At 41.3% G+C, this 15,052-nt stretch overlaps 1 long non-coding RNA gene across 2 annotated transcripts in view; it reads right to left on the reverse strand.

Annotated features, from left to right (window-relative positions):
- Positions 1-1,135: 1,135 nt before the first annotated feature.
- The window catches only part of LOC311599179, a 42,149-nt gene continuing 28,232 nt past the window's right edge, over positions 1,136-15,052 (reverse strand). The window contains exons 3-4 of one of the 2 annotated variants that reach the window (XR_014779796.1): positions 13,480-13,562; positions 1,136-1,630 (exon numbers count right to left, since the gene is read on the reverse strand). This is a non-coding gene — a long non-coding RNA (uncharacterized lncRNA). Of the gene's footprint in view, positions 2,314-13,479; positions 13,563-15,052 lie in introns of both variants that reach the window. The other variant, XR_014779797.1, reaches the window with a different exon arrangement.

Consider the following 15,052-nt stretch of genomic DNA (forward strand, 5'->3'; position numbering starts at 1 on the left):
TCACAGGGTGGTGGAGAGCTTCCAACACCGGCTTCTTCTGCCAGCCTCTCGAGTTAGTTAGGTTTCGCTGATCTGCTCCATGGCCAGTGAGGCTGAGCTTCCGAGCATCGAAGGATAGTCCGAAGATCTGAACTGGGATAAGAAGGGGGTGCTAGGCTTCTGAGCTCAAGAACAGTGCATTCAAAGCACTTCTCATCTTTACTATTAAGGCAAGCCAAATAATGAGCTGATGGTGACATCTTAAGCACATGCAAGTACAGTTAGGGAACATACCTGGTGTCACGTCTTACCATCCTTTGTCATGTGTAAAGAGCCGAGACTATTCCTCCCAGGTCTTTGCCCTTCCACAGAGATGATGTGCACACGTGAGGGCATTCCCTTCACGTTCTGCTTTCAAGTGAGTTCGTTCACTTATTGTAGTTAGCGCCATTTCTTCTAGGAGGCTCCCTTGTGGGAAGAACATTCTGCACTCTGCCCCATCCGTCACTCACAGCAAGTTCACAGCTTTCTTAACATAACAATTTAGCTTTGGGACTCAGAAAGACAAACTTGTCTTATATTCAGAAAGTGGAATGGCTTTGGTGTTCTCTCCTTCTCCGGCCAAGACACTGTGGCCTCCGGGAGAATTCCTGTACTTTTCATGAGTCTGGGCAGCATCTAGTATAGTGATTTAGATAAAATGGGTGCTTAATATCATTAGCTAAATAGCAGTAAAGGAAAGTCAGGTTTGTCTGAGTCCAAAGCTGCTTTTTCATCTCTATGGAGTACTGTGCTTAAGGCAACATCCAGTGTGCTCCAAGAGGCCATCAGACAGCTTCCCTGCACCAGACAGAGTGGGGACTCAGCACTGGCCGGAGTCCCAGGGCACCTGAAGGTGAGTATGTTTTTTTTTTAATTTATCCATCTGCATTCCTACAAACCATAGTATTTCTCAGATACAAAATTCTGACAGGAATACCATAGTCAAACTGACCAGACCCAAGGCTCAAAGAAGCCAGAATCACTTCCATTATGTTTTAGACCTTTACTGCCAATCCCATGCCATCCTTACGGAAACCTTTACTTCACACTGCGTTTCACAGTGCTGTGGATTGCAACATCAGCCAGCCCATTCTTGGAGTAGAATCCCCTTGGCTGTCATAGCGTGTGCTTGTAATGCACGCTCTGCCATCTTGCCGTGGCTGGTAGTGGAGCTCCTTTCCCCTCTGCTGTCCTCTAAAGGGAATTTATCACTCCAGGGCCAGTGTCAGCTCAGAAGGGAATCCAAGCCTCCTCTGGATACTATGGGTGTCACTGCTGAACCTGAAATAGATGATGCTCTTTTTTTTTCTTCTGCAAGCACCAAACTGTGGTCCTGCAGCCGAGCGGGCTTGAGGTATTGACATGTTCTTGGTTCCTTCCCCACACAACTTGGACCTCTGGATGCCTCTTTTCTTCCTGGAACCATAGAAGATCACGCTGTTCTATATTCCAGGTTGTAAATATCAAGGAATTAAGTGGCATTTCTATGCTAGATTGGACAACATATTAATGTACCCTTTGAATGCCATCTTTGCTTTCGTTTCCCTGCTGTTGTTTGCAAGACTCAGACAATCCATTTGCACTTCGATCTTTCTCTCAGAGTCTGCTTCTGGAAAAGAACAAAATAAGTTTCATAATCTGTGTCTGACAGTTGCCTAAAAGTCACTCAAGTGAAAGTTTAAATAAAATTTAAAATTTTAAAACGGGTTCACATAGCATGGAAAAATAACACTAGAGCTGGCTTGTAATTATCTGTCTGGAGAATTTACGAATCAGAGTTTGCTAGGACTTTTCTAGCCCACTTCAGCCTCCCAAGCTGTGAAGCCATTTTGTTGTTACTGACACGACGTTGGTCACTCCATCACCCTGCACACTGCCCCAGCACTTCACTACAATACTATATTCCTTGTAATGCATAGAGTTTTCATGTGATGTTGGAGGACATCTTGGGAGATAAACCTCAAAAGTATCTGGTTCCTATTAAAAGTAAGTCTACAGAATTAAAATCTTCTTAGTGCGCCGCTCTGTGAGATACAGAGCACACCAGATGTGGCCACCGGGGTGCCCTTTCATATGCCTCATTTCCTGTTGTTCAGCTTGCCGTTTCTGTGGGGGAAGAAGAGCTTCCGAATCTTCAAGGGAGCAATCAGCAGATGTTCCAGTGTGCTTACGGTACCACCCACATGTCCACATCCTTCCATAAGCTCTAGCATCTCTTAGGATCCAGTTTTGTAGGCCCGCGTTAGCTGGAAAAGTCCCAAGGGTCTCTGCCTGGCAGGTGGACCGCAGCTTCTGTAAGATACAGCAATGGATGTGTGTTCGAGCTGGCAGGACATTCTGACAGCTGCACAGCGGATAAAGCCGCCATCCAGATCCTGGGAGTCTACCCAGGGCTTACTGACCAACAGGGGGCGCTCTGGGGTTGAAGCTATGTGTGGACCAGAGCATCTGCATCTGTGAAGGTAGAGGTCTGCGGATGCCCTCTATAATTATGTTAACTGCAGAGACAGGAATGCAGTAAAGCACCTACGCTAATGTGTCACATTCCTGATTTTTATTTTTAAAATAAACTTGGCAATTTATTACATTAAATAGATTGAATAGACTTAGCAGAAACAAATGGCATTGATGATGTTTACTAGGAAAACCAAGCCATGGCAGTGACTAATAAACACAAATGGAATTTAGATCTTTGTTGATCCTTGTGTCTCTCGCTAGACATATGCTTCTCAAGATCAAGTTTCTAAATTATCTTCATAACCTCAGCACCACGCACAGGAAAAGCTATGAAGTAGACGCTAGGTGTAGTGTTTTTGAATTGAATGTCAACTGTGACTGTTTGTGACCTGGGGGGACATACCGCCACGTTCTAGCACGCAAACATTTGTTGACAGCTGGCTTCATTTATAAACAATGGCACGATGACAGGATTAGGAAATATATAAAGATGGATTCTTCTAAATGTTCTTCTGTTGTACAGGGAGAAGTGAGACTAACCGCAGAGATGAAAGGACAATGGCGTTTCAGTTGTGGGGAGGGAGACTGTACTGTGATGCCGTGTAGTTCAAGATGCAAATGAGCAAATCAGAGAAAGGACAGAAGTCCCTTTGTCCCCACCTCATCCCCACCCCCACACCCCCTCCCACTACTGGTCCCTGTCACCGACTCTAATCCGTTGCAGCAACCTTTAAACAGAAACAGAAAAGCACACACACACACTCCTGAATTGGAAAACTGTAAAGTGGAGAAGCTGAGCAGAGCGGTGACTGCCATTTTCTGAAGCTGGGACCTTGGGGGTGAGTGGTGGTATTTGTAATCTCCCAGAGCACCTAATTTCTCATTCATTCATTCATTCCGAAACTTAACGGGCACATTGTATTTTTTCTAAGCCTTAGCTCTAGGTCCACTGCTAACGCGGATGCAAATTTTCTCTTGCAAGATTAAAACAAGAGAAAGAGGAGATGGAGGGGTCATTGAAGGAGACAGGAATCTGAGCTTTATCCCTCCTGATGGCACTAATCCATGTGACCTTATGGAGAACTCTTAGAACTGCCCCAGGCCTCCGGTTCCTAGCTCAAACAAAACAAAACAAAACAAAACAAAATAAAAACCAGGGCTGTTATAGACTCTGAGGTATGATAGCTACTATGTGTCTCTTTAAGATTCTCCCAGTAAGTTAGGAGAGAAAAATGTGAACTCTTGGGAATACTATCCAAGAACCATCCAGAAGGAAGGCAAGCCAAGTTCATAAGGAGATTTAATCCTTAGGAGAGAGATCCAGCCAATAGCCAGACAGGCTGTGATTCCCTTTGCTGTGTTTTCCTATTTTCGTGCCAAGCCCGAAATGCTAAGTCATTGCTTTTGCTAGAAGGATATTTTCTTATTGCATTCTGAGGATTTGAACAAATATTTTCATTTTGAGGAAAACTTTGAGAACATTTTCAAATTGCAGGTTTGGCTTTCAGGACAAGAAGAGGACCTTCCAGTCTGCAACGAGGGGCTCTCAGGTTTGGGCTCCCCCTGAACAGAAAGGAGCCAATCAGCGTCTTCCTGCCTCAAACTTGACACACCCTTCCTGCGGCACTGCCATCAGCTCCCTGCTAAGCCTGTGGGCTCTGCGGTTACCAGAGCCGCGCTGTCCTGAGGGGCAGATACTGACAAAGCAGTTATCTTCGTGGCTGGTGGCAACACGCGCCTGTAAGCTGGCCACCTACGTTGAAAACTCTTGCGACCCGCTTTCTCCCTCAACTTCCGTCTACACAGATGCCCGTCTGAAATTCCATTTCTGGGACAGTATCTCCTTCCTACAACCGGGGGTGTTTTATTTTCCGTTGTCAGAAAAAGCATAGCACACAAGACCCAAGGTTCCACAAAGTACAACGCTGGCTGACCACCCACGAGCCAGCACAGAGCAAGCAGCTTACTACTAACGAACTTTCTCACTCTGTATTCCTCAACTACAGCGGTTAGATTGGAAAACTTGATCCTGGTGGGAAATGACTAGAATTTCCCCCACACTATTGATAAGTGCATCTTTCTTGATACAGCTGTGTGCAAATCATCCTCCCAAAGCAACTATTTGTCTAGATTTCAACTTCCCATTTATGTGACATTTATGAGGAATGGGAAAAATAAACTCTGTGTGTGTGTGTGTGTGTGTGTGTGTGTGTGTGTGTGTGTGTGTGTGTGTGTGTCCTATAGTAACATGGTGGAAGTGGTTTTTCAGTTGGGGGCTCTCTCTTCTCAGATGGCTCCAGTTGTATCAAATTGACAAGGAAACTAACCAGGCCAGAGGCCTCAGTCCTTTCCTCCTTCTCTCTGGCTTTGTTGTTGGCTTGTCAGGTAAGCCATGAGCAGTTTGGGCATCTCATACAGTTGTCCACAATATGCCACCCTCACAACAGATCCAAATGACACCACTTAATCACAGATTAATCCAAACCGTGAGGTTAATTGCCCAAGGAAAAGTTGGCCAACAAATCACAACAGACACATAGCCTTGCCATTGGCCAGAATATATTAAAATTGCAAAATTCAGGCTCATGGGGCATATAGTTCCTCAGACTTTATTCAGAGGCTTCTTTTCCATTGTCTGTCTGTTTTGTCTCAATAGCATACACACTTACTGACTTAGTTATTTACTCACGACTATGTTGATCTTTTTTGCCAACTGGCCTCCTCCAGGATAGATGCTACAAACATGGTCTTTGCTCAGTGATGTTTCTCAACCACCTAAAACATTGTCTGGCACACAGTAGGTCCTCAATAGATACTTGTTGCATAAATGAACAGGGAAAAAAAGAAACAGCTCATTGTCCTGCAGGTAAAATCCTGGGAGCTTGTCCTATTATGGTTAAAGCAGGAAAACTTTAAACAAAGGTTAAGAAGCACATTTATGAGGCAGACGAATAATGGCTACTGTGTTGTCTTTAATAATATTATCTGTTCTTATCCATCAGACCTTGAATCTAGTACAGGGATTTGGCCCAGATAACATGAACAGAAAACCCATGAGATCAGTGTCTTTGATTAAGGTTTAATGAGCTCCCAGCACTGCCTGTTGAATTTGGAGGACAAAGGGTCAGAGGTATCACATGATTCCTTTCAGAAGAACTAATTGATCCTTTCAGGAGCTTTCTCCAAGAGACAGGGAACCATGGGAACAGTGTGGATGCTCAGAGCAGAACTCTCCAATGATCCCTTTAGGCTCTGAAGAGGAAAGACTTTCATTGCCAAATGGAATTAGGCAACCTTGTGTGTTTCACAATTCCTCATGCCACGATCAAGGATTTGAAACATCCTTCAAGAATTTGTTTAAATTTGTTTAAACCCAATGTTTCACTTGACCTCAGAAGCCCCTTTCTTTCTTTTTTAACTTCTTGTGAAAATAGGCTTCTTTTGCTTGTACATTTTTCTTTTAGAAAAACTTTCATTTTTCCCACTCTCTCCTCATTTATGACCTAAATACCTTTAAACAAATCCTAACTTCTAAACCCCTGGTTCTCAACCTTCCTAATGCTGCAACCCTTTAATACAGATTCTCATGTGGTGGCGGCCCCTCCTCCCCAACAAAATTACCTTCCTTGGAACTTCATAACTGTAATTTTGTTAGTATCATGAATCATAGTGTAAATATTTGTTTTTTTCTGATGATCTTAGGTGACCCGTGTAGAGTCATTCAACCTCCCCAAGTGGTCGCTACCCACAGGTTGAGAACCACTGTTGTACACTAATCTTATCAACAGCAACTGGGAAAATAATGTCTCTGGGAAGAGCTCATGCTAAAGATGCTAACACTTAATAATTACATAGGAAAGCATCTTTAAATGAAGTCCCAGGCATAATGTATCTTCCTATTGAATACTGGGATGCATTATGTATAGAAATATCCACTACGATACGGTCAAAGATGGTGACTAGCACAAGAGAGAGCTGATTAAAATAAAATAAATAAATTCAAAGATAGTTTGAAATCTTGGCAAGAAGGAAAAATAAGCTGGAACAAAGTAGCTGAGTATAATTTGGAAAAACCTACCTGGACCTGGAGCTAGAAAAGATTGTTAGTAACTTCATGTCCAGTGATCAGAGAAGCAAGGAAAATGCATACTTATTTCCAATAAGTAGCAATGTTGATCTTCATCCAGAAAGGTGAAAATGCCATTTCACTTGTGTTCCTGTGTATGCACAAGGGTGTGCTGCTACATGTAGAGGCCAGAGGTCAAAGTCAGGCTGTCCCCCCATTTCCTCGATACCTTGTTTTGTAAGATGAGACCTATTAATTAGCCAGGGCCTTGCTGAGTAGGCCAGAATGGCTACTCAGAAGGCCCCAAGGCTACTGCAATCTCCACATCCCTAGCACTGGGGTTCCAACCATGCATTTTACACACACACACACAGAGAGAGAGAGAGAGAGAGAGAGAGAGAGAGAGAGAGGGAGGGAGGGAGGGAGGGAGGGACGGAGGGAGGGAGGGGGGAGGGAGGGAGGGAGGGAGAGAGCTTTTATTTTCTGAGGATTGGACTTAGGTCCTCATGCTCTGCAGAGCAAGCATTTAGTAACTGCACCATCTCCCCAGGCCAAAATAGCCTTTTTCTAGAAATACTAAGACGGGGGTGGGGTGGGGTGGGGGATGAGGCAGCAGTAGCAAGCACTGTGGTACATATCACAGTCATAACATCTCATTTGACCTTTACAACAACCTTATGAGCTCTGCATTTTGCAGACCAGAAAAGCTGTAGTTTCAAGATGGGAAGTGACTTTGCCAGGGTTCTGCAGCCTTTAAGTCCTAGTCTGTTGTTTGCATTGTTTGTTTTTTATGATCGATCACACCGAGGGACCCAGGTGTCAGGACTTCAGAAATGTAATGTTCCAGCTGGGAAGGGAGGTGCGTAGATTTCTCCAATCATGATAAGTCTCCCAGATCCTCCCAGTGGCGTTAGTTGGTATGGAAGTGTTTAGAGTTTACCTAGGTGCAAGCTCATTAGAACCTATGAGAATTACAAAGCAAATGAAGTGAATTGGAGGTAGGTAGGATAAAGTAAGATATAGACTGTTAAAAGTACCAAAATGTAAGCTATAAATGTGGGTTTGCTCTAACTATATAACACACAAGATTATCTCAGTGGTAGTACAGTAAATACATCACAAAACCATCCAGGCTCACTCTACAGCAAGCAATCTATGGCTCTTCCAATATCTAGAATATATACTCTCAACCATGGATTTATCAAACTTTACTTATCTGATGCTTCTCAATTGACACTTAGTCTTTTCTATAGAATTGTTTAACTTGGGACTTAACAAGGATAATTAAAATAATTCTTAAATAATCAAAGTGAATGCTAATGAATTCTTTGAATCATGTATCATTCAATAAACCTGCGTGTCTCTCTCTTCCTAAACCACACTACCTCTTTCCCATGGAGGTCAGTTCCTGGTCTTCCCTCACACATAGTTAACGACTACAAGTGATGTACCGAAGCATATGGAGGCTCTCTTCCCGTGAGGATGCAGACTCTTTGTGTAGAATGTTAGTTTGTGTGATCTTAATCTCTTGTAAATACAATAAGGTATTGTTGGAGTTTAGTTGATTAGGAGTAATTAATAATGCTGTCCGCCCTTTCAAATATAACAAAGATATATAATGTAGTACTTGTTGCCTCATTTAAATAATGACTTAATAATGAAATAATGTTGGTAAGCAGCCATTCAAACACACTGTTCTACACATGAATCAAAACATCATATTATATAAATATGAACAAGTATTATAGACAATAAAAATGACGATCTTTCTGTCTTGAAAAATAGTGAGATAAACTTTGTTAAAGGGTCAGATGCCAACATAATCTCTCACATAAGCTTGAGATCATCACTTTCTCATTTTCTGTTCCTGAATACATTCTCAGACAGTGTTGACTATGGTGGCGTGGGAGGGGATCTGTGCCAACCCGGAAGGTATAACCTTGGCTTCAATCTCACTTACGTTGCATGGTAAACAGCCGTATGTTGGAATGAGACAGTGCCTCGTGTGCAGTTCTCTTCCTCTTTTAAACCACTATTAAAATAGTCAATGGAATTTCAAATGGGTAGAAATGTGTCTTGAAGCCAAAAGAAAGAAAGATGCCATTCATAGTCTAGATATCTCAAAGAATTCTGGGAACTAGGAGTCAAGCCCGTGCTTGCCCAACCTCAGAGCAGCAGGTGAGAGATTCTGACAACATCCCTGCAAGGGCCCCCCAGAGATGAAAATTATGGGTGTGCAGAAGACCCTCAGAACAGGATCAGCCTACTTGTTATCCTTTTTGAGGCTTTGACTCTACAGTAGAGATCGGCAGGCTTTATGGAGAGAGGACCAGCGAGTTAATATTCTCAGCTCGGCTGAACATGTGGTGTCTCGTGACCACTTACCTCGGACATCGCAGCATGAAAGCACTTAGCGACGTCTTAATGAACAAGCATGGCTGCGCTCCAGTGAAACTTTATGGACACTGAGGTTTGAATTTTATGTAATTGTCATGTATCATAAAATATTATTCCTTTTATTCTTTTCCCAGCCATTAAAATGTTTTCTTAGCCCACTGGCCTTACAAAATTGGGTGGCAGACAAAGCTTGGATGACCTGTGGTAGCTTGCTAACCAATAACATCAGAAGAGAGCTCTGGTTGGGGTCCTAGAGCATATGGACGAGCTCAGAAGCACCGAGAAGGCACTGCAAGCATGAGCACCAGGAACGGGGCCAGTGGAAGATGTATGATTTGCCTGCTGTGAAAACACAGCCAAACAGAGGGCTGGGAAAAGCCAATTGTGCAATTACTCAGCAGACACACACTGGCCCTCTCTCACACACATACACAGCATTCACAGACACATGCACACATACACCCAGATGTCTCAAGTAATGCTTAAGAAGCAGTCTGTTCAGTAGAAAAATAGTCAAGATAAGTATACAAATTGTGCATACAAACTATCAAAAATAAATATACAAAAGAAAAAGAAAAAAAGAAATACCCATTCCCTCTCTCTCTCTCTCTCTCTCTCTCTCTCTCTCACACACACACACACACACACACACACACACACGTATGTATATAACACATCCTCAACATTCTTATAAATAGGGCTCATTAAAACAAACTAGTGTCACTTTTTAATATATAAAATTGGTAAAAGCTCAGGCCAGCAATATCTAAAAAGGCTAAGACAGACATGGTCACTCGCATCCTGTTAGGAATAATGTATAGTAAAATAACCCTTCAGCAAGCCACTCTACCAAGAGGCATTTACCCTGCTGAAGCAAACAATGCTACAACACAAAGATTTATGTATAGGGAAATGAATGATTTTGATATTCCTTATTGTGGAAAACCATTTGAATCACTTCTGTTCGCCAGAGGATTTGGTTAAGTATGGAACATCCATATGCAGAATTCTGTATGTCTAATAAAATGTTTATAGAGTTTGTTTTGACATGAAAAGCTGCTTATAATTCATCTTAAGTGAAACAGGCAGGTTATAAAGCAATGCCTCCAATGTGAACTCAACACTGAAAAGATTCTGTAGTCAGTGTGTATAGTGTGTGGTGCATTGAGAGCTGTACATATGTTTGTGGAAATAGGGAACAAAGCTTGCATGGACATGCACTAATGATTTAGAAGTGGTGTTCTCCATGTGTGCGGCCATCTTGTTTATAGATCCCTGGAGGGATTTTTGTTTTGCATTTTATGAGATGGGATCATTGGATATGAATTCTTCTGACTTGTGTTCAGATGTTTTCAAGGTCAGTCAGTGTTGTAGGGCTGTGGTCCTCCCCTTTGGGAATATACCGCACACCGTTAAACCAGCACTGTGTGTGTCTCTTTATGCTCAAGTGCAGAAGTTTTTCTAAGCCATTTCTTTGGGATGAATTAATAAGCTGCAAGGACTAAGCACTTTTAACTTTATTACTTAATGCCAAAATTCATACCCTACCAGTAGTATGCTATGCGCTGTTCCAGAACTCTGAGGAAACTTCAGCTATGATGCACCTGAGTGTCATTTCTTTTCTTTCTAGTCTCTAGAATGTTGATTATTTGCATCAGGCCCTTAGAGTGCATGGCCTATGTATTGTGATGCTTTCACTCTTTGCTTTTTGCAATGCAGTTTGTTCTCACTTCTGCTCCACTAATTATCTCCTCAGTTGCATGAAATTTAACTCTTAGCCACTGAAGGTTTAATTTTACTAGGTGCATTCTGGATTTTTACAAATTGATTTTAGCATTTTATATTCTTGATAAATTTTCCTGCCTTCATTTTTGTTATTGTTCTTTGTTTGTGTGTTTTGCTTTGTTTTTGTTTGCTTGGTTTGGATTGGTTTGGTTGCTTGTGTGTGTGTGTGTGTGTTTGTTTTGTTTTGTTTAGAGTTCAGCTACTTCTTATGTTTTAAAAAAGTTTTTAAAATTACCTTATACAGACATAGCACATTTCCAACACACAAAGTTTCTGTAGCTTCCTACTTTGATGATAACTTCCTAGGCCTTTGTTTCCATGTTGGTTTTCTCTTCTTCCCTCTGAGCATGTTTCCCTCAGAGATTCATCTGTGGGAGACTCAGTGGCACAGGGTGAATTTTCAGAGAGATTTGTATAGATGCTACAGTTTACTGTAACTTTAAATTATCTTTATGAGATGTCTTATACCACAGAGTACCAATAGTGTAGACTTAAAAGATCTGAAGAGCTACGAGTGTTAACACCACCCAGAAAGACTTTCTTCACTGGTCCTCTGGTTTACAGCTCAAATCAACACAGTGACACTTCTTTTTTCTTCTCTCAGAAGTTTACTTATTCTTCACTTGTTCTCTCCTCAAGGATGTAGTTTTCTGAGGGTTCAGCATTAGATGTGTACTTTCTGTTGGATTTCTAAATCTATCAATATTCTATATTACTCAGCTTATATTGCCTTGAAAAAAACTGCCACAGTTACATTACTTTTCCTGGGTGAGATACTTTTCCTTCAGATAGAGAAAGCAAATACAGACCAATAAAACAATTTCACACACAGCCATTCTGGTAAAACAATCAGCATATTGAGGTGATACACAGGAATATGGGTGACCCAGGTAGCTGAATCACTGAAAAGTCTGCCTCAGCATGGCTCACGATGCAGGAGATTTCTGGTATTCCCCTTCTCTGCACAACTTGCCATGGCTCCATCATCAATGATGCCTGCTCCCCTCTAACAGAACAACTTGATAGGATTGCTCTCCTTAACAGTACAACTTTCTAAGGCTACATCATCAACGAGGACCACTCCCTCCTAACACTATAACATGCCAGGGCTCCATAATCAACGAAGACCACTCCCCAAAACAGTACGACTTGTCAAAGCTCCATATCAATTAGGACAACATGCCAAGGCTCTATCATTATCAACAAGGACCACTCCCCCTAACATTCCAGGGATACTCCATCAATTAGGACCACTCCTGGCCTAACAGTTGGTTACTGCTTATAGTGATCATGTGGAGAGTCCTTTTGAGTCTCAGATGTTTCTAGTGCAGCCTGGTCCTGTGAGTTGTGCCAGGCTCTGTCTTCCCTCTGGGAGTGAATGTTTCAATCCAGAGGAAACAGCTACGCAACTACTAGCACCCAACAGCTTAGAATCCTATGTATCTTCTCACACAACTGATGGCTGAAGGCTGAAATCTGGCTGCCAATATGGTTGGCTTCTTTCTGTCTGGCCTTCAAATGGTCTTCTTACTATATATGAGGGAAGATGAGAAAGGCTTCCTCCTCCAATTTTATTGGATTGGATAATCCCACGTATGACCTATTAGACTCTATTATCATTTGAAATCACTATCTCTTCATAGTACAAAATCATATTGTGGTTTACAAAACTAACATACTTATTTGGAAGGGGAGGGTATAAGTTACTCCCTAGAACACACTAATTGAATTTCTCACTCTAATACATTACATGACAATCAAAATAGAAACTTAAGGTCACCGTAACAGTAAAGACCAACGCATCCACAATGAACGCTGATACTCAGTGCAGAGCCCACAGCTTCTGCCTTTCCTTCATGCTTTGTCACGTCAAAGCTCTTGATATCCTCTCAAAAACCAATTACAATTTAGACTATTGGTTTCCTGTAGTTCATTGTTTTTGGTTTGTTATATGTTAAGAAGAACAGAAATGGGCAGCAAATGGACTCAGCTAAGTAGATATAAAGTTCGTTATTTCTGAAAAACAAGTAGTTGTTAAGGGAAAAGAACCTCATCTAGCTACAAAAAAAATATTACCTGAGAATAAATTTAATCAAGGAGGTAAAAGAACTTTACAAGGAAAACTATAAAACATTGACAAAAGAAAGCAAAGGTAATACAAGTCAATGGAGAGATAGCCCATGTTCATGGAGTGTGAGAATTAATACTGTTAAATAGCATAATAAATAAATACATCTTTTAAAATAAACTAAAATAGCATATTATCCAAAGCAATCTACAAATTCAATGTGATCCCTCTCAAAACCATAATGACGTTCTTCTTCACAGAGATAGAAAAGCACTCTTAAAGTTCACATGGAACCACAAAAGGGTCTGAGTAGCCAAAGAAAAACTGAGGAAAAAAAATAAAGCTGGAGTTACAGTACCTGACTACAAACCTAGAACAGCAAAAACAACCTGCCACTGGCGCCAAAACACAGACTAACGGAACAGAAGAGGGAACAAGAAGGAAACACCTCTAACAGTGTGGCGGTGCCTCTCACACTATAGCCAGCTCAGCTTTCAACATGGATGCCAGGATCTTAAACTGTAGACAGAACAGTCTCGTCACCAAATGTTCTTTAAAAACCTGACATCCATATGCAAAAGAATGACATCATTGCCTTATATAAAATCATATAGGGTTATCTTTCATCAAATACAAAGTCAACTAAAAATGGATCAAGCCTTAATAATAAGAACTATAAACTTACCAATTCAAAACAAAGGTGAGCTTCTTTGGCATTAGTCCAGCAAAAGGCTCTGGGTTGGGGCATGTACTTGCTGTCTTAAAGAACTAAGGACGAAAGCAAAAATTGACAAGTGAGAAATGGGACTATATCACACTAAAATGTTTAGGTGTGGAAAAAGAAGCAACAGAGTTGAGGGACAAGGTGAAGAATGGGAGATAATTGTTCAACCTATAGATTAAAAACAGTATTAATATTGAAAATTATAGACAGGGCAGTAAAAATCTGATCAAATTGGGCAAAAAGTCTGAATAGACATTCTCAAAAGAATACAAAAGGTCAAGATACAAAGGGGGAAATAAATCCAATTGTCAGCAAAGTGCAAAACAAACAACAAAGCATTCTTCAGCTGAGATAGAATGACTAGTTTTTAAAAAGCAAAAACCAATAAATGTTATTGAGGATGCAGAACGGATAATGCTCATATGGTATTGATGGGGTTGTATGCTTATTATATAATGTAATATAAAGGTACCTTAAAAACCAGAGGGCATTCGAGGCTACCCTGGTCTACATAGTGAGTCCAGGAAAGCCAGGCTACACAGAGAAACCTGTCTCAAACCAAACCAAACAACCAAACAAAAACAAACAAACAAAAAACCCAGAGGGGTAATTACTATATAATCCAGCAATTCTACCACCAAAACTCTCCACCTCCGTTTGTCAAAATAATTTCCATCCATGCTCAAGTTATTATAGCAGCATTACATATTCTATGTTATATGTTATCAGATCGTATGATATCATATCTAGCTAGGATATAGGTGGAGCTGTGCCCAACAGTGGGTGAACAGATAAAGTGCTGGTACTTAGCTGCTTTCCTCCTTTTGTTTAGGCCAAGGCCCCAGTCCATGGAATGGTGCCACACAGACTTAGGTTGAGTCTTCTCCCTCAGTCAAACCTCCCTGTGAGGACCCTCACAAACTTTTCTATATTCATTTCTGATGCATTTCCCTTTTCTTCTCATTTCTAATGTAATTGAATTGCAGGCATGAAATGTTGATAGCAATGTTTGCTGGCTGACATTCTCCGTGAAAACAGACCTATGGCCTTTGGATTTCCTAGATGTCTCAGTATAATAATTTTGTTTGCACCTTCTCTTTTATTGACTTTGTTCCTTTGATCTGTGACATACTGATAGCACATGTTAAAATATCTTACTGAGTTAGTGGATTAATGACTTTCCTCAAGAACTGTTGGCAATTTTTCTATGACTACAAGTGAGTGGGTAGAGAGAGGGCAGTAATCAAGAGTACTTGCTGTTCTTGCAGAGGACATGAGTTGGGTTCCCAGCACTCACATGAAGCACAACCATAACTCCAGGGAGTTCACAGGTGCCCTCTTCTGGCCTCTGAGGTTACTGCATACACACTCACACACAACAAACAAACTTATAAACAAATCTCTCTTCTTAAAAAAAAGTGCAAGAGACTAATATTGCTAGGTAGATGGCTTCTATGCTTTGTGTGCTCTGTGTGTGAACACTAGCCCAATTTAATGGATCCAGAGTGGCTGGTGAGTTCTTTAGTACCATAAC

This window comes from Acomys minous (assembly GCF_964271855.1).
Source record: "Acomys minous genome assembly, chromosome: 6".
Taxonomy (NCBI): domain Eukaryota; kingdom Metazoa; phylum Chordata; class Mammalia; order Rodentia; family Muridae; genus Acomys; species Acomys minous.